The sequence below is a fragment of the Erithacus rubecula genome, assembly GCF_903797595.1.
Source record: "Erithacus rubecula genome assembly, chromosome: 5".
NCBI classification, from domain to species: domain Eukaryota; kingdom Metazoa; phylum Chordata; class Aves; order Passeriformes; family Muscicapidae; genus Erithacus; species Erithacus rubecula.
Genome location: NC_136687.1, coordinates 32,647,887 through 32,666,556, shown reverse-complemented (window position 1 = coordinate 32,666,556; position 18,670 = coordinate 32,647,887). Strand labels below are relative to the sequence as shown.

General features: G+C 35.5%; 1 long non-coding RNA gene across 1 annotated transcript; it reads left to right on the top strand.

Moving 5' to 3' along the window:
* The first annotated feature begins 622 nt into the window (after positions 1–622).
* Positions 623–18,088, top strand: LOC306802032. The gene is made up of 3 exons (XR_013774254.1): positions 623–742; positions 14,762–14,898; positions 17,364–18,088. It is a non-coding gene; the product is annotated as an uncharacterized lncRNA (long non-coding RNA).
* The last annotated feature ends 582 nt before the right edge of the window (positions 18,089–18,670 follow it).

Genomic DNA, 18,670 nt, shown 5'->3' with positions numbered 1-18,670 from the left:
TTGAGTTTGGGGAATTGGCATGTAGAAGCCATTGACTGTATAAATGGGGTCTCCTGAGTGATCTGTTGTCCCCTGAAAGAGCAAACAGGTGTAGATTTTCTAGGCTATGATCCCCAATTTAGCCATGTAATTAAACTCGTTAGGCTGAATTCTGTGAATTTCCTCCATGTCTCTTAATGTGTTTTTAACTTAAAAACCTAATGTAACTATCCTGATCATAATTAAGGTTTCTCAAATTCCGAAAATAATAATGAAGAATCAATAATATCTCTGTTTGTTGGTCATAGCCTACATTCTTTTTCAAAACAAGTTTGTTGCTGTCATGAAAAGCAGCACCTTTAGAGGTGAAATCATACCCTGCCATCCAGTAGACCTCTGCCCATATTCTCACTTCAAGCTATTGTTTTATCAATAACAGCTTAGAAAGCAATTGTATCTCAGCACAAGGGTTTTTGGTGTTACTCTTTGGAAGTTTTCTTCATCCAACTATGTGAGGTGCACAGTGCAAGGGAATTTTAATGATGTGCAGGTAAAAGACCAACAACATTACAGAATGCATTTAAATTTCACAACAGCAAGGTGGGAAGCATTCAAAAGCCCAGGCATTTTAGGCTGTAGTTTCAGACACCATATGATCAAACTTGATGAAATACTGCAGAGAGATCCTCTAAAGTCTTCCATGGTGAGGGAATATAACTTTAGGAACTGTTAAGCCTGGGGGGCTTCTTCTTCAAGATTTGAGGTCTTTCTTTTCCTAAATGAAAGTTTTTAATAGATTTGACAGATTTGGAAAAATCTCAACAGTATTCGAATTCTAGCATATATAGTATACTTATTGAGATAGTATTTTTTAAAATGAAATACTCTGTGGGAAATTCCATAAAATATTAGTTAAGAAAAAGGAGGTTAAATATTGAGAATATTACTATTTTATTCTACATTTATTTTTCTTGTCAGGTGAATAAAAATACCTTCATTTTTTTCTGAAAGAAAATAATTTTTCCTTATGGAAACAATGTGCTTATATGACCAGGAAAAAATGAAAATTAGTTATTCCCAGAATTATAATCTTAGTACTTCCATTTAATTTGAACATTTAATGGCAACTGCCATTATCAAGATCACTTTCACAGCATGAGTAATTTACTTACTGTGCTTTTACCATTAATAAGCACAGATGGACAATAAACTGGTCCATAATGTGTCCCCATCCATCACAGCTTTGAACCAACACAACTTCAGACAAGGCAGGCTAATCTGGTTTACCTGAGCAGCCCATTGCATAAGCAAGAACTGGAAGAACTCCATCTGATTTTATTTGTGCATTCTGTAATCATAATTGATTAGTTGCGAATCCATATTGTATGTCAATGACAAAACCAATTTTGGAAATTTTGCAGTTTTACTGTCCTGAGCAATGTTGAATCTTTCATGCTGTGCAGTTGCTATCACCATATCTCTAATAAGAAAATAACACTTTGGAAAAATGATGGGAAAGTTCACAAATATTTTTTTCTGCCTTTTTATAGTAAAATTTTTACTTCTTGTCAGTTAGTATTTCAGGTGATCTTGTCTGTAGACAGTGCTGGCATAACTTTCTAACTATCTAAATAATTCCACTAATTATAAGGTTTTAGAAACTAAATAGCTGTTAAAAATTCTACTGGTTTAACATGGGTTTGCTATTTGAAATATTTTTCTAACTTTTATGTGTTTCTTTTTTACCAGATAACTTTTGCATGTAATATTTGTTATAACCTTTACACATTTTTATACCTCATACTCTCCTTTTTAACTATGCTTCTAACAATTAAAATTGTAAGAATTATCCACTTTTTGATGATTTATGTTTCATGAAAACTCTTGTTCCCTTCTTATTTCAGTTTCTTTACTACTATTCTTGATTTATATCAAGACAGTAACTTGGCTTCTCTTGTCTCTCTTATGTTTGTAAAATACTACAAGTAAAATATTCTGAAGAGAAACCTTTGCTATGTATATATGATTAAAAATAATGAGCTCAATTCAGAACTCAGGGAAGGTGCAGGAAAAGTGCCAAGCTGACTTCCCTTCAGACTCCAGCCCTGCCTATATTTACATGATATCAGTAGTGGAGAATTCTCCCCTCTAATTCCTTGAAAATAGTATTTTATCTTACTTCCCCCACATTTATTAAATCTTTTTAATCTCGGTAGGGTTTGTAACAGAGCTGTTGCTGGTGCTGTTATTTAATGTGGAAACTCACATATCAGTAACCTGACTGAGACCACCAACTTCTTGGCATGGTACCCCTATAGTTTTATTAATTTGTTGCATTATGCTTTCATCAAGAGTTAATAGTTTAATGTGCAGGTCTTGTATTTGCTTTAACTCCATGAACACTGTGCTACAAATAACAGGCTGGAATTATTATGGCAAAATATCATGGGCTGGGTAAAACACTAGGGTAGGAAATACTGTCATGGAACAGCATTTCATTGCTGAAACAAAAGCTCTCTGCACTCAGTAATGGAGTTGATATCCATGCTTACCTTAAATTTTCAGCAATATACCCACATCTTTTATTATTTAGAGTAATAATAATGTAATAAATCAATTTTATGCATCCTGTCTCACGTGCATAATAATTAAATTGTGCAATGAAGGACACATTGAATTCAATTCCAGCAAAAATCATCCTCCTGTTCTCTTTCGGGAAAAAGATTAAGTTTAGAGGGGGGAAGTAAATGAAGTGAGATAAAGAAGGGTGTTCCTTATACTGCTTTCAACTATGTTTTTCATGATTTGGCCTAGAAGTAGATTTACAGGGCTGAAAGGGGAATATGCATGTGTAAATGAAAAGCAGTGTTTGTAGTCTAGAACCTGAAAAAATAGGGCTCTAAGCTTTGGCAATTAGCAGTAGGGTAGTAACAGCCATGACAGGTGCTTATCATAGGTATCCATGTGGCTCAACACTAGTTGAGCTGCTGACATTCAAAAGAAGGCACTTGCATCCCATTCAGCTTCTCTCTCTATCCTTATTAAATACATTTCTTCCATCTTAGCCCCAAGCCTCTTAGAGAAGTGTGCAAGTCACATGGAAGCACTGCCAAAAAGGCACTAATTGGTGCCTCATCTGGCACTCAGAAGACAGGCCAAGGAAGGAGAATAAAATATTTTCCAGGTCAGCCCAAAAGCATTTTGGGGCAAATGTGGAAAACTCACAAAACTCCTGCCTGTGTTTACATCTTTTCCAGCACAGCCAGACCAATGCTTTTAATAAGTGCCAATTATTCCCTTCTAAAGAATGGTTTTAACAAAGAACACCAAGTTTCTTTACCATGTGGGCTTTAGTTCTCACTGGAACAAGATTTTTTTGTGTGTATTTATATGTATACTTCTATCTCCTGCTCTATCTTGTGTTCAGGTCAAGTACACCTTTATAGCAATAGAAAATAAATTTAACTCTAAGTATGTCAGCAAACCTGACATATGTAGTCACTGATCCTGCTACTTCTGAAAGTTTGAAAAGATGAAATCTTTATTGTTCAGAGTTGGCATTTCAATTCCGAGAACAATTATTTTATTAGAAATAGATATTTTGAATAAATATTGCCCAAATGCTTTTGTTTCATTTGATGGATATAGGTTCTTTATTATTGTATTGCCACTTCTTCACCTATACCTACAAGATTAGTTCATTTCAGCACAAGGACATTAAGCAGAAGTCTGACCAATTATTCAGCTGGAATTCAGGATTTTATTTAGTCTGAAGGCAGCACACAATAGTTCTCTTAACCTCATACCACAGGTCTATACGTCAGTTGCATTTGCTTCTGAAATGAGTTTTACTCATTTTTTTCAGACTGACTTCTGACATTCATGCCTGTATAAACAATAGAGAATAACTGCTTACAAAGAAAAATTTTAATACCTCATCCTTCTGATCCAGTTTCATTAAAATGACTTTTATAAAGCTAAAATTCTCAAGTGGTATTTTATTGTAGCTCTATCACAAGAGATATTTATTCTGGGTTGGTTTTCCATGCTTGTGTGTGTGTGTGTTTCTTTAACCCCTTACTATAGCTTTGGATTTTTTTCAGTACTAGAATTTTTTGCCACCCAATGATCCTCCTGAATCAGTGTACAGATTTTGGTTGAAACTGGATTTATTTTCTCCATAGCAAACCTCACAGTGGTATGCTTTGCTAGAAAAGTACTGATAACACAGCATGGCCATGACATTGAGATACCACGTGACATCATTGCCAGGGATGGGAAAAAGGAATTCTCTTCCAGGAAGGAGACACATCTCCTTTTGGTGGAACAAAGTGGGGCAGGGTGAGGAACCTCTCCATTGTTCATTGTCTTGGAATCTCCTGTGAGCATTTTTGCATGTGAATAATTCTCTTTTGTTTTTGCAAACTTTTACTAGTGCTTGGGATCCCAAATTTCTTAGATCTATTTTCACCAGCATGCTGAAATCAAATTGAACAGCTGTATAGAGGCTTGTCCCAAAACTTATAACAGACACAAGCTCTGAAATTGTCTTTTATTGCAAGCAGCCACTTGGTGGGAATGCACACACAGACCTCGACTCACTCTTTTTGAAGTGTGTGAATATGAAGCCTAGATTGAATTGCAAATGCTAAAGTAGCTGAGTGTTCATACACTAAAACACCAGTGTAGAGCACTGTTTGGATGAATTTCTGCAGATCCTAGAACACTGGCATTTATGAAGGGAAGATGTAGAATTACATTTGGGACCATCAGAATGCTCTTTCTTCTAATATAGAGGTTCCAAATCAAAGGATTATTACCTCAGCTAGATCATCTTAGAAGATAAAACTAATGCTAACACAGCTGCAGAGATGAAACTCCCAACTGGTAGTGAGTCATGAGCTCAGGATGTGAAATAAAGAGAACATTGCATTAATAAGGACATAAAAAACTCATTCTGTAACTGAGAAGAAAGCCTGATTTTACTTTGATTGCTACAAAAATATTTGGACAGCACTGTAGAACAGGGTCTGAAGTGATTATCTCCATCTCTTCCTCTGGGCTTTTTTTTTTTTTTTTGTTCTTTACAGGACTGGAGTGGGGAGAGTGAGCTGATGACATTGTAGCATTTTAAATGGAAATCATATTGCAAATGTGGGATCAAAGAGTTAAAGTTATCCTCTTAGGTATTTTGAGAAAGGTATCAGTAGATGTTTGTGCTGAAAGAGTGTTGAACTTGCTATGATTTTGGCACAAAATAGAATAGCACGATTGTGTGGAGATATTGTTACAGTTTAGACAGAACTGCTTCAGACTAGGACTGGAAAATTCCACTTTATTCCTATTTAAATCCACTGAAGAAAACCCCCTTTATTAGGTATTTTGTTGTGGCAGGCAATTTATTATTTGTCACTTGAAAGCTCTGTATGGGTGTTCTAAAGAAAATTGTGTTTATCAGAAATGTTGCTATGCATCATGAGTTCCAAAAGTATTTTGATCATCTTTGAGATAACAGCCAAAACAGAATGAGACAAAAAATTAACAGTAACAAGTCCTCTAAAGTGAAGAGTAGTGATAGTCATTGTTATCTTCCAAGAATTCTGTAGTAATATGATTTTTGAAGGCCTTATTTCAGTGTCTATTATGAAACTACAACTGTTGTGAAGTAGACTGTGTTATTCTCTCATAAAAGTTCTATAAATAAATCTATTATATAGAAGTACAGAATGGATGAAAATTTTATCTCTTCAGTATAACTTCATCTTCTATTGATAAAATTGCAAGCCTTTTGGGTACAAATTAAACCTGCAATGACTTTCCTGGAAAAGTGAAAAAAGAAAGAGGAATTTTTAATGTCTGAAGTCATTGTTAATTTATTTTTGTTGGAGATCTTTTTGATGTCTTTTTGTTTTACAAATGGCAAACACTTGTAAGATGTTTTAGCAGAAAGAGGCAATGTGAGGTTTAAGCTTTTAGTTTTTTGTTTTGAGTTCTACTTCAAGATATTTTTTCCAGCAGAAGAGAAAAGAGTCTTATTCTTGCTACAATGAAAGCAGTAGAGCTATTCAAATTTTCTCTCTTCAGTACTGTCATCAGTGCAGTGTTAAGGATCCATTTTCATTCCAATAAAGGCAAGGAATGAGAATGAATCTTCTTTTCTTCCAGTACAGCATAAACTTCTGTCTCCTCTGGTTCCAGATTTCCAGCTTTTCACTTAAAATGTATGACCAAGGGAGAAAGAGAACAGAATGGATTGTTAACCATGGTAATTATGGGACTCATTCATTCCTGATTACTTCAGTTCTGTCTCTCATTTATCCCAAGTGTTGGGCACAGCTTTCCTCATCACTTGTCTTTCAGGGGTTGATGTAAAGTATGTCTCAATTTCTGCTTTGTTGTATGGGCTACCCTGCTGCTCCTTTCTGGTTTAGCACTTACTTTGAACATGCCAATTTCCACCTCCTCTTTAGGGTGAGTGACAAAAGAGAAGTGCTTTATTTACTCAACGCCTTTGTTATTCTCCTGCTTCAAACCTTCTAATTCCTCATTCATCAAAAAGAAACAATGCATTTGACAAGTCACACAATACAAATAAGAAATAGTGAATGATGAATGGCAAATAGAGGTAGCTCCTTTTTGTCATTTACCTTAAGGCCTCCATTCACCACTCTGGCATTACAAAAAGATCTCAAAGTCACAGAAAGCACTTATTTTGAGGTTCCTTTCAGGTGACAGATGGGTGGAAGGGAATTCTTTATAAATAAGTGTAAACAAACAAATAACCTCAGAAGAAAAATAATTCAATCCATTACATACAAATATGTATGAATAATATCTGAGCAACTTGAGCTCACTTTTGGAAAATAGATTAAACAATTGTATTACATGTCACATTTGTCATTAGTAATTTCTCTCACACAAAATGATCTCATTTATGACAAAGTTTGAAGGTAAAAATGATGAGACTTATTGTGAAGCGAATAAGCAACATATCATTTGGGGATGGCACTTTTATAATTACTATAGACACTGATATCTGTGAAGTGGTTTGATGGGACCTGCATATATAGAAACTAGTATATTCTTTACACTGGTTCTGAGGTCAAAGCCTGTGATGTGTCAAATTTCTGTTTTGTCAGAGAAAGTGCAGGTGCAGGCTTAAGGAAATTATTTGGAATGTCTTATAGACCTAGGGTTCAGTAACTGAGTTGGTTGTTCCCTTAATGTGGGAACAGTGAAAATGAACTACCCCAAGAACTACTTCTCGTCTGAAGACTGGCATAGCATGGCAGACTGTACTCTTAACTTATTCCTCCCATATTTGAAAAGGAAAAGTCACCTTCAACTCTGCTGCTCCTAAAGTTGTGGGAGAGCAATGCCTGTTTCCAGTCTTCAAAACTGAATCACTCTAATTCCCTAGAACTTTCTTCGAAAACACATCTGATAGTTTGGTTGTTTCATATGCTCTGAGTTAAGAAGCTCACAATCCTTCTCTCTGCTCCTCTTCCCAACTACTTTGTGTTTCCAGTCTGTTTGATGGAAAACCCAGCAAATGCAAAATAGTGCCTGTTCTCCAGAATCAAGGGCCACTTGCTTGTTCAAAACACCCATTTCCTTAATTCATTAACTTCATTCATTAACTCTTTGCATGAGTCAGTAGCCACTAAATATCATAAAGGACTTTGTCAACCTTAGTATATTTCCATGAGGCAGTAATAAAATCAAAGGAAAAGGAGTGAGAGCCCTATGTTTGTCCTGTCAGGACAGGGCTACCCAGCTGTTGTTAGCTCTGCTCAGCAGAGGGGGAGGAGGAGGGAAGAATGGAGTGAGTGCAGGAACAGCAGGACTCCTCACTCAGCACAACTGTCTGGGTACCCGACTGACACAGGCAAAAATGCCCATGGCAAATGAAACTCTTTGTGGTTTTCATTAGGATGCAATAAAGAGCATCTGAGAGAAATACTACTTGAGTTAGCAATGGAAACAGAAAATAAGAGGTTCCCTTTTTGAATGGCTTTAATATAACAGAAATGACAGCTTTAATATTTCTTAACACAGAGTAACAAGTTTGAATTTGTTTACAGTTTGAATTACAAAGATTCAAAACATTTTATCTCATCCATCATATTCCATCCCAGTGACCATGTTAGCAGCTAGCTCAGAGATTGTAAGAAGTGAAGTGATAGATGGAACACAGTTACAACCGTACAGTTTGAATTCCCCTTGCAAAGTAGAGTCTATCAATTATAACCCAGATAAGGCTTTTCTCCTCATGATAAATCAATTAATTCAATTATACAATTATTTATATGTGTGTGAGTGCGTGTGTGTGAGTGGTGTGTATGTGGTTCATACTTTATGTTTCAAAAAGGACTTTTGAAATTTTTATTACAATGTACCTGCCATTAACAGTCCTGGAAAAGAGAAGGGGCACCTAGAAAGTCATAGCAATTTGTGTGAATGGAACCACTGGGCAGAGCTCAGTTTAGCCCTTAAGCACCAGAGCACAGTCTCACTGACCCTGGTGTCACTTGAAGAATCTACTGCAAGACTGTGCCAGTTATCACAGTGCATTTGAAGAGAAAATTACTGCAATAATCTGGTGGTTTTTAATGACTCCTGCAGTAAGAGAGTTGATCCTCAAATAGCAGTTTTCCTAACACATACCTTAGATATAAATGGAATGATATCTAGCATAAGAATGTAACAGCCTTATAAGATATTTCTGATGTTTAAGCTTTGAGTTCACTCTTTGTGTTTTCTGGATCAAGTTGTGAAGGGAAATGGTAATAAGAGTTCTGGTTGAGCGGTTTAATTACTTTTTAGACGAGTCCCCTGTAGTGATAACACTCCAACTTCCTCTGTCATGAGACTTTCTTCTTGACACGAGACTCGTCTGAGCACTGAAGGAGGCCGGAGGAGGAGGGGGGAGAGAGGAAAATGAATCCTCCCAAGTAATCCTAAACTGAGTAAGAGCTACAATGTGTCTGCTCTCTCACCCAGTTTGTGTCACAGAAATCTCGCCTCTGTTTCGGTGGAGAAACATGCCAATTCAAATTGGTACTTATCATCTCTCTTAGCGAGTTGAACACCATCAGTGGTAATGTTTTTAATTGAAACTGATTCATACCATCCCAGCAGAGTTCCTGGGGAAGTAAGTCTTGCACAAGGGAGTGAGAAGGATGAGCTCAATGAACAAGGAACAAACCAACTACAGAGGACAAATTGAACAAATCTATTGCAAACTAAATTCTTCTAAGCTAAAATATTTATTGCTTAGGCTCTGTCAGTACAACATATTCTGCTTCTTATATTATAGATTCACCTCTTGCTGGCCAGTGCCAGGGAAACCACACGTGGTTTTTTGTTCTGTAATGCAGCTCTTGTCTTTTTAAAGATTGACCAGGAACAGAGCTTCATTGTTCTAATATCCTAAGTCAAACAAGACTAAATTAGTTCTTCTCTACTTTTAAATGTTCCCTTTGTTTTGTTTTGTAGTGCTGTGAAGCAAAAGCATCAAACTATTGCTTAAAAAAAAAAAATCAAACGAGACCTGCAGCTGAGGCAAGGACAAATTATTTCAATAGGCAAGGGATTGTTTGAGTCTATATTTCTGTTTTGAAATCTCAGTCCTTTTGCTTTAGATCTTGACAAGCAGCCACACAATTTTCCAAAGGATTTGAACAGTCATACAATTATACACACAGCCTGCATGTGTGCACACATCAGCCCCCCAGTGGTGATTTTCAGTTGGATATTTTATTCTTTGTACTTGTATTTTTTGAGTATGAATTAAAACAAATTCTTATTTTGTGCTTTGTTTTCAAAAGCTTGCCTACAGTTTTTCTTGGCTTTTGTCTTCTCCTTTTATCATTTGAGCAATGGGACATAAAATGAAGAAAAGAGAGATCAAGAAAATGATAGAAGGTTTGGAAAGAAAGATCCGTGAGGGTAAAAAAAGGTTAATAAGATAAGTTGGCTGTTCAGTCTAAAGAAAAGAAGACTTAAGAAAAGTGTGATAGCTCTCTACAGATATGTGAAGGGACAAGGGAAATTATTCTCATTAGTCACCCAAGACAGAGTAATAAATTTGAGCTGTTGCAAGGAAAATGTAGGTTAAATAGTATAAAAATCTTTGAAACTATCAAAACAGATAGACAAAGAAACAAACTGCCAAAGGATTTTAGGGAGTCACTGCCTCCAGAGATATTCAAGGTGAAATAGCTACTCATCTATTGGAGATGATTTTGGACCAAGCAAATTAAAAGAAGCAACATGACACAGGAAGGATGAAATGGATAGATGACATCAAAAGTCCTTTCAGACTCATCTTATTCTGGGGATGAAAAGCAATGTTTGAAAGAATGTTAAGCACAATAAGGCATGAAGAAGAGTGCATATAAAGTGGCAAAAAGAAAAATGGAGAGAAGACTTTTAAAAGGTTATAGTGTCTAATAGTATAAGAATTTAAAAGCTTAAGTTTTAGATACTAAAAAAGACAAAAGAAATAGATGATTGCTGCCATTAAGCCTAACTCTTACCAGCTGCCTTAAATTGAAAATTTCTACTTGAAAATTACATATCTGGGTGATTTTTCTACAGACATCTATGGAGGAATGTGCAAGCACTCTGAATGTAATATGCACCTTATATAACCTTGCATTTTCATCCTTTGGTATGTGCACCCAAGTTGTTGATGAAAAGGATAGAGTATTACTATATTATAATATGAAGTATTATGATTGCTGTCCAAAACCCAAATGAAATATTTTTTATTCTTCTTGATTTTGAGCCATAACTTTTTCTCCATATAGCAATAATAATTTCAGTACAGCCACTTGAAAATGAAGACACCATGCATTAAGAGGAAGAATGGTGCAATCTGGACTCCTATCATGTGTAATAACTATAACTATTTATTAAGCATGAGGATCATTTATGACTTCATATTTTGCATTCCACTGAGAGAAAATATTAACATACATTTCCTATAAACTTTAGCTTGATAATGAAATTCCAGTCTGAATTCATTATGAATAGTGACATTCATCCAATGTGAAATACCAAATAAGGATACATTGCTTACACCTGGCATCTTTACTTTCATTTGTGTAAAAAATACCAGTATGTTTGCATTTGAGGAACATGCAGCATTACTTCACTCTACTTCCATGCTGAAGAGTGAGAGAGGTGCCAGATTGCTGCTGTGTGGACTTGAGTGTGTGTCAGCTCTGTGACCTTTGCTTCTCCTTATTCATTGAGAAAAGCATATGAGTGTTTTATTGTTGTAGGATTACAGGTCAGAAGATGATTTTCTTCAGGATATGTATTTGCACATTTAAAAGAAGTCCAGATTCCAAGGCTCTTCATACAGCAACTGCATGGGAAAGCTACACTCAAGTAGTTGGCAATTTTATGCACATTTAAGACCTAAGAAATTGTTGGGTTTGCTTCCTTCTTCAGTAAATACAAATTTTTTTTTTTGTTCACTATTTCTTTGGGTTTATGGTAACTTGCTCTATGATTTTTAGTCTGTCACAGCACCTTTCTATTGTATGGCTTTTCTAGTGAATTGTTCATAATCCAGTGGTTATGGTTGTATGCCACAAAATTCATCTGCCTCCAGCCTGGACGTTACCTAATAGTGTGGTGATCCAATTTAAGTCTCTGTCCAATGTACTTCTTTGCTAAATAGGTTTGTATTTATGAACAGGACTCAGGAAGAGGAAAACCAAACTATAGACTCTAGTTAGGTCCCTGACATCAGTACTTGCATAATATCTCAAACTATTGTATATTATTTCAGCTATTTTATATATTGTAACAATCATACTTCCTAATTTGCTCTTTCTTTGACTCACTTCATAAACTGTTGTCTATGTCTCTTGATTCTTTCAGTCAAGGATCATGCTAATGTACTCATACTATAATAATCTTCAAATGCTAGTAACTGCAATATAATTAACATTTGCATATTGGATATATGGATATTATTGAAATACTAATGAAGAAACATCCAAACAAACTGTTATCTATAATTTCTGTTTAGCCAAGTACACCTACCTAAATATAAATTCAGAAATTAAATGGTTCCTCTAGGTAATTCTTTGTTATTAGTCTCTGCTTGATTAATCATATATTTTATCATATATGTTGAGGACAGAAGAAGGTGTGAGTAAACACAGTTGTTCAAAGTACCATGACAATTCTACACCATCTTCTGTCTAAACAGTTCTAGGCTAGTATTAATGTGGAATTAAATACCATAAAAGTTATTTTTGGTTGCTGTGACTGTGTAAAGTGTTTCTTTATTTTCTGTTGCTTGATTAATCCAAGACTTAAAATTTGAGGAGATGAAATAAAACTAAGGCTTTTTAAGGAGTCTGAAGATTGTGATGCAGAAAGGCAACATGAATTTTAGAGAATGTTGTTTGTTATCAACTTGGCATCAGATTTTTTCTCCTTTTTTTTTGTTTTTTTCTTTGGTCTGTCTTGTGTTCAGTCAGATTTCACAAGATCAAGTTTCAGTGCTTTAAACTGGAGATTTTCCTGCAACAAGGTTACTGCAGTATTATTGGCTGATACTCAAAGGAGTACATACATTTATTTTTGACTGTTAGTTTTTTTCATATTAAAAGTAACTTATAATTTATACATTAATCTAATTCTTAATACTTTTGCTCTGGGGCTTCTGAGTACATCCATTACCACAAAAGATTATGAAAATTAAATTATTTGAGCCAAGTTAACTGAGTCCACAATAATTCTTTTATTTTCCTTTTCTGTTTATGTCAACTGTTGCTCTAGATTCTAAAAAACAGGCAAGTTTATTTTTTAGATTTCATTTCAAATCTAATTTAATAACTGTTTAATAACTATTTAATAACTCTAGCTATTTTTTGTCTAATCCTATGTATTTGAAAATATACATAGCAGCCTTCTCAAGGAGCGAAGGTGATACAAAACCCCAAAGACAGGTGTAATGAACCAAGGACCTTCTAGACCTCAATTTACATAGCCAAATCCTTTCCTCTCAACCTTAAATCCTTAAAACACAATTTATTTAATCCCTGCTGTAGTCAAACACACTGAGCGTGTGTAACAATACATCAAAATCATTAGCACAAAACCTTAAAATAGTGTATTGAATTTGTATAAAACAGCCAAATCCTTGGAGAACTTAGGTGTGACATCTAGATTTTCTAAGGAAACAGTGTTTTAAAAGTTGGTACCAAAACGGTATTGGTGGTTCTGTTGTCCAAGCATTAAAACATAATATGTTGTCAGCAACAACTTTTCAATAATAATAAAGGGACATTAGAAAACACCCAGAGGTGATACTGGGGAATATTGCTTTTCATCTCTAAGATGCTGGCCACACTGCACCTCTCCAGACCTATTAAAATACTGGCTTAACCTTTGGGAGGCAACAGGCTTCTTTTTGAGCTGGTGGAAGGCAGCTTGTGTTTGAATGCTTAATCTGCAATGTAAAAATACCAAGGGTCATTAGATCAAATTTAGCTGAAAGGTCTGCTGATGGTTTAATTGCCTGAATGAAAGAAGTGAAATGAAATGGAATTAAATTATCCAAGTCCAAATCTTGAGGAAGATTGTCCATCTACAACCCCATATTCACATATATCCCTTAGTTGTGGAGTGGGAAAATACATCATGCCTTGTATGCTGCTCCCTGAAATTATTTATTCATCTTACAAATTGGAGGCTCCTGCTCTCCTACTGGGCCTATGCTCTGTCTCTAGGATAGTAATTTTTCTTAATTATGGTAAAATTTTCCAAAACACTCTATTCTCTCTAACGGATAACACTCTATAACAGAAGGCCCTAAACCCCAAAGCTTTAGGCTCTTGGATCATTTTTCTGTCATCTTTGAAAATGGATTTGGAAGTCTAATTTTAACTGAGATTCTTTGGTAAGTGTTTCTCCTGAGGCCTATCTGGTTTGTTCACTTGGAATAATGAGTTTTTACACTTACCTCTGAATTTAACATTTTGGCCGAAAAAACGATCTGAGAGTAGTTTTATTATAGTATTTATTGTAATTCAGCCTCAGTGAAAGGGCTACCATGTAGTAAATATCTACATTCCATAATGATTCAGTAACAATGAATCTGCATTTAAACTGAATTGGTGATCCAGGCAATCTAAAGAAATTTTCAGAGAAATTTTGTATGCTGAGAAGGCTTGCAGCTTGTTCCTTTACCTATCACTTCCTTGTTACTTTACTTTTTTTTTTTTTTTTTTTTTTTTTTTTTTTTTTTTTTTTTTTTTTTTTCTGGAAGTAGAGTTTCATCGTTGTGTTATTCTAATTTTATGCTGGCATAAGCTCATTTTCTGTAATAGAATTTCTCTGATATAAAGCAGGAGTGATACAGTAGTGAAGCAAAGGTTACATTTTTAAACTGGCACAGTCAAAAACACCAAGCCTGATATATTTTTTCAGTGATAAATTGTAGCTACTAATTCCAGTCAAAAGGAGGTATACGCTAGTGCAGTAAGCATTATGTTGGCCATACTATTAGGGAAAGATATTTTTCTCCCCTGGTTGAGTCTGAGCTGTTATGTGACAGTAATGCAAGATTCAGTGCAGCAGAATGGGCAATAGCTACTGCAGCTGTGACTGCAGCTACTCCTTGTCATTCTGCATTGTGTGAGAAGGAACCTGTTTTATTTTCAGTCAAACGGCAGTTGCATGTGAATTGAATAAAGAGCCTTGGGGAAAAAGAAAAAGCCGATACCTCATAAGTTCTCTTTCATTTTTAAAGATATATTTCCTTTTGGCACAATGGATTGTTCCACCTCCCACTGCACCAATCTTCTCTTTCAAGAGTAATTTAACCTACAGCTTGGACAGAGCAGAGATTGAAATTGCTGCTTCCCAGGAGCATATTGTAACCAGCAGGTTAGCACTTAGTGGGTACCTACCTAGTAAGTAGGCAACTGTATGATTAGCAAGAGATTTGTGCCAAACTAAGGCACTTCACATTTGAAATTGTAAATGCTAAAAAGTCTTTAATAAGAACTAGGAACATACCCCATGAATTAAAGTTGTTGCTGAAGTTGTTGGATCACAACTTTTGATTTGAGAACTTTAAGACAGACCAAAGTTCTTATTTCAGAATCAGCTTCTACTTTTGCCCCTTCTATATGATAGTTGGAGTTGGCTAACAGCTTAACTCTGTGGGAAAGTATTCCTTGCTTATAGATGTACCTTTTGTCTATTTGCATATTTCTGGAGAAAAAGGCAAAGGATGAGTTTAACAGAGAGTAAATGTGGTCTAATCTGCTTTTCACAAATGCAGTGACCAAGATATTTTTAATTTTCCTATCTCTAAAAAGAATTAAGTGAACAAACACAGATGTACCATTTCATAGGACCCAGAGCTCAGGTTATTGATGCTGAGATGAGAAAAAAAATACCTGCTTTTTTAAAAGTTTATCAACATTTTCATCTTGAATTTTATGGAATAATTAGAAAATTATATATTCAGGGACTATTCAGATAGACTGGCATTCCCTCATTTATGGAGTGCCAATTGAATTCTGCTTTTAAGAAAACACAGTATTTTCCTAGTTTCATGTGGCAGTCGCTCAACTCACTTCATTTCTTTGCAAAATACAAACTTCAGCATTTCATTTTTTATCTTTTATCATTAAACTCCTACAGCTTGAAAATGATTTTCCCCCTAGAAAATGCAAATCTATTCCTTTGTAGTGAAAACCATATTATACATGCAGCATGTAACTTTCAAAACTTTAGTTAGAAGCAGCAAAGCAAGCTGTCAGACATTTCAGTAATTGAATTTCCTTGAGAACTGCCTTGGTTTGTCAGCTCTGACTTTGCTGTCAAAAGAAAAGAAAATAGCCAGGGAATTAATCTAAGATAACACAGGGGGTATTTTGATAATACCAAGACACAAACACTGAGTGTTTTCTCTGGCATTTTTTTGAGTTAGGGCTCCCCACCCTAACCCAGGCAAGTTCATTCTAGCCTTGAGCCATTATTATCTTGTGCAGAGTTCTGAGAATTAACTAATGACCTATCAAACTGCAGTACCAGGGATCCTTTCTTCCTGTATTAAGATGCACAATATCATTGCTTAAAAGGCCCAATATACCCTCTGTCAATTACTTCATAAGTGCAATTCATCTTTTACAGCTTCCGCACTTGGATTGCTTGTAAAATGTTTAGTGGTTAATTAGCCTGGAAGGAAGTCCAACTTATGAAAAACCAAGCAGTGGGAAAAAATAGCCATAAAATTAATGGCTTACTCTCTGGTCCTTATTTTATGGGAGAATGTTAATCAGACTCTGTTGGAACTGTACCTTTGACTAGCACTCAGCCTCCTTTATAATCAGCACCAGAAGTATTCCTTTCTGGGTTTTCCCCTTTGGCCTGTGCTTTCCTCCAAAGGACTTGAATGCATTTGGAAGAGATTGACAGCTCTCTTAACAATTGCAACCATTGCTCTAGCTGAAGGGAAACATGGGGCTAGTCACTTTTACTCTATGGGAACCCACCTGGAGTTATATTTAAAGTATAAATCTGTTACCCAAAAAATGAAACAAATAAAATACTTACTGCTGTAGATAAAAGAAAATAGCCAATATTTGAGCTGTGAGACCTCCATTAGACAATAGATAAAACTGGAAAAATAGAGAATTGTATAGGGAGCAAATGACTGTATTTACAGTTAGCTCTTTATACCTGCAGAGAAGATTCCTAAATAATAAGGTCCCAGGGACAATTTAGCCAATGAACATTTTGGGTCAGTCATAAGGATGCTTAGTGGGGAAAAAGAAATTTCAGTGGTGAAATGGATAAAATATTTATGCAAATTTTCCACATAATATAGCAATTGGTCTGCAATACTTGCATTGAAGAAATAGGGCTTTGTTTTGGTTTGATTTTTTTTTCATTTGTGCAAGCAATTTACCCTTTATTTTAGAGCAGGTCACAAACAGAGCATCACTTTTTAATATGTTGTAAATACTGCATATCATAACACTGTTGGTTAACCCTGTGTGTTGGGTTTTATAGAGCGGTGTAAGTAAGTGTTTTAATTTAATTTAATCAAAATCTTAGACATTCCAGCTATTATATTAAGCCTATTTAATCTCTGTGTTATTTTGTCCAGAGACCTGTAGTGGCAATGATTTTTCTTGCAGAATATAAGTGTGATTGTACAACTTTCCATATATAGCTGATTCATAATCATAATTCTGGATGGTTTTCCTTGAGTATGTAACAAAAACATATTTTATTCTGAACACTGATGCATCTGTCTCTGATAAAATATACAGGTGCTCATGAACCCCATGCAACAATAGCCTATAACAGCTTACCAGCTTTTCATTTTCTCTCAGAAAAGGTACTGCATGTTCCTGAGGATGCCATTAATTTTATATTCAGTAAACAACCAGTGCTCTGGGTGCTTGCAAACATCTTTGCAAGAGAAGTTCCTCTTTAAGAATTTGCTCCTCATTATGTAGACTACATAAGGACATCCAAGCTCCTCAGTGGTACCCAGAGCATTACATCTGGGCTCCAGCTGTCCATCCACAATGACACGAGTCTCATGTCAGTCCTCTGTCACATCAGTCACACACACAGCAAATCAGGGTGTCCTGTGACACCAGACTAAATGTGAGGTTCAGGCAATTGATCTTATGTGTCAGAGGAAGTCAGCCCAATGTCAAAGTCTTTAAAAACACATTTTCCCCGCCAATACATGATATAATACTTAAGTCAAAATGGGTATGCCATGGGTATGTATTGGATTTGTAAGCAGTCCAACAGCTCAACTGATGGTCAGCTAGCTCTTGGAAGATTTTTCCTCAGACCTGCAGAGGTCTGAGGATGTGCTGACACTACCACCATAATATCACTGTAAGAATACATTTTTTCTGCTAGTCCCTGTCACTGGACTCCTCTGTCTTAATGTTTGTCTCTTGTTAAACTGGGTCATCTTTCTCACTCATTTCTCTGTGATGTCTATATCAGGTGGCAAATTCATATAAGAGCTTGTGACATGACTGCTGATTATGGCCATAATTTTTTATCTAATGATTTCAATACTATTTTTAATAGTGGTGGCTTTGCTTATCTTATCTACAATCCAATACATTAGGAAGATCAAGTTATTCTGACATTGGCATCTCATACTGCCAGAATATTTTCGTCCATTTTTCCATTCAATAAAATGTTTGCAGATACAAAATCATGCCCAGCTGATGCTCTTCGTGTATGTAACAACAATAGAGGGGTATCAGACTAAGGCTGTCCAGCTCTTTTTTTTCAGGGACAGTGCTATTCTTATACTATCTCTTTCCAAGCTGTTGAACAGAGATGATGGGAACTAGCTTCTCCATGTCTAAACTATACTTAACTGTAAATGACTTAAGCTTATTCCCTTAAGGAGGACTTACTGTCATATATTACTCCGTAAATTATAATGTCTAGTAAAAATAGGATATACGCATCATCAATTCAGTTCTCATCTGTTCCTGTAAAAGCTGTCTGCAGAAAATGAGACAAAAGGGCTGGAACAGGATGCAACTTTGAAGAAAAAAGGTATAAACTAAACTACATTTTCAAATAGTGCTTTTTACTCTGATATCAGCAGGAGATTTTTCTTGATGTGGCCTATATTTTTGCATATGTGACAACTCCT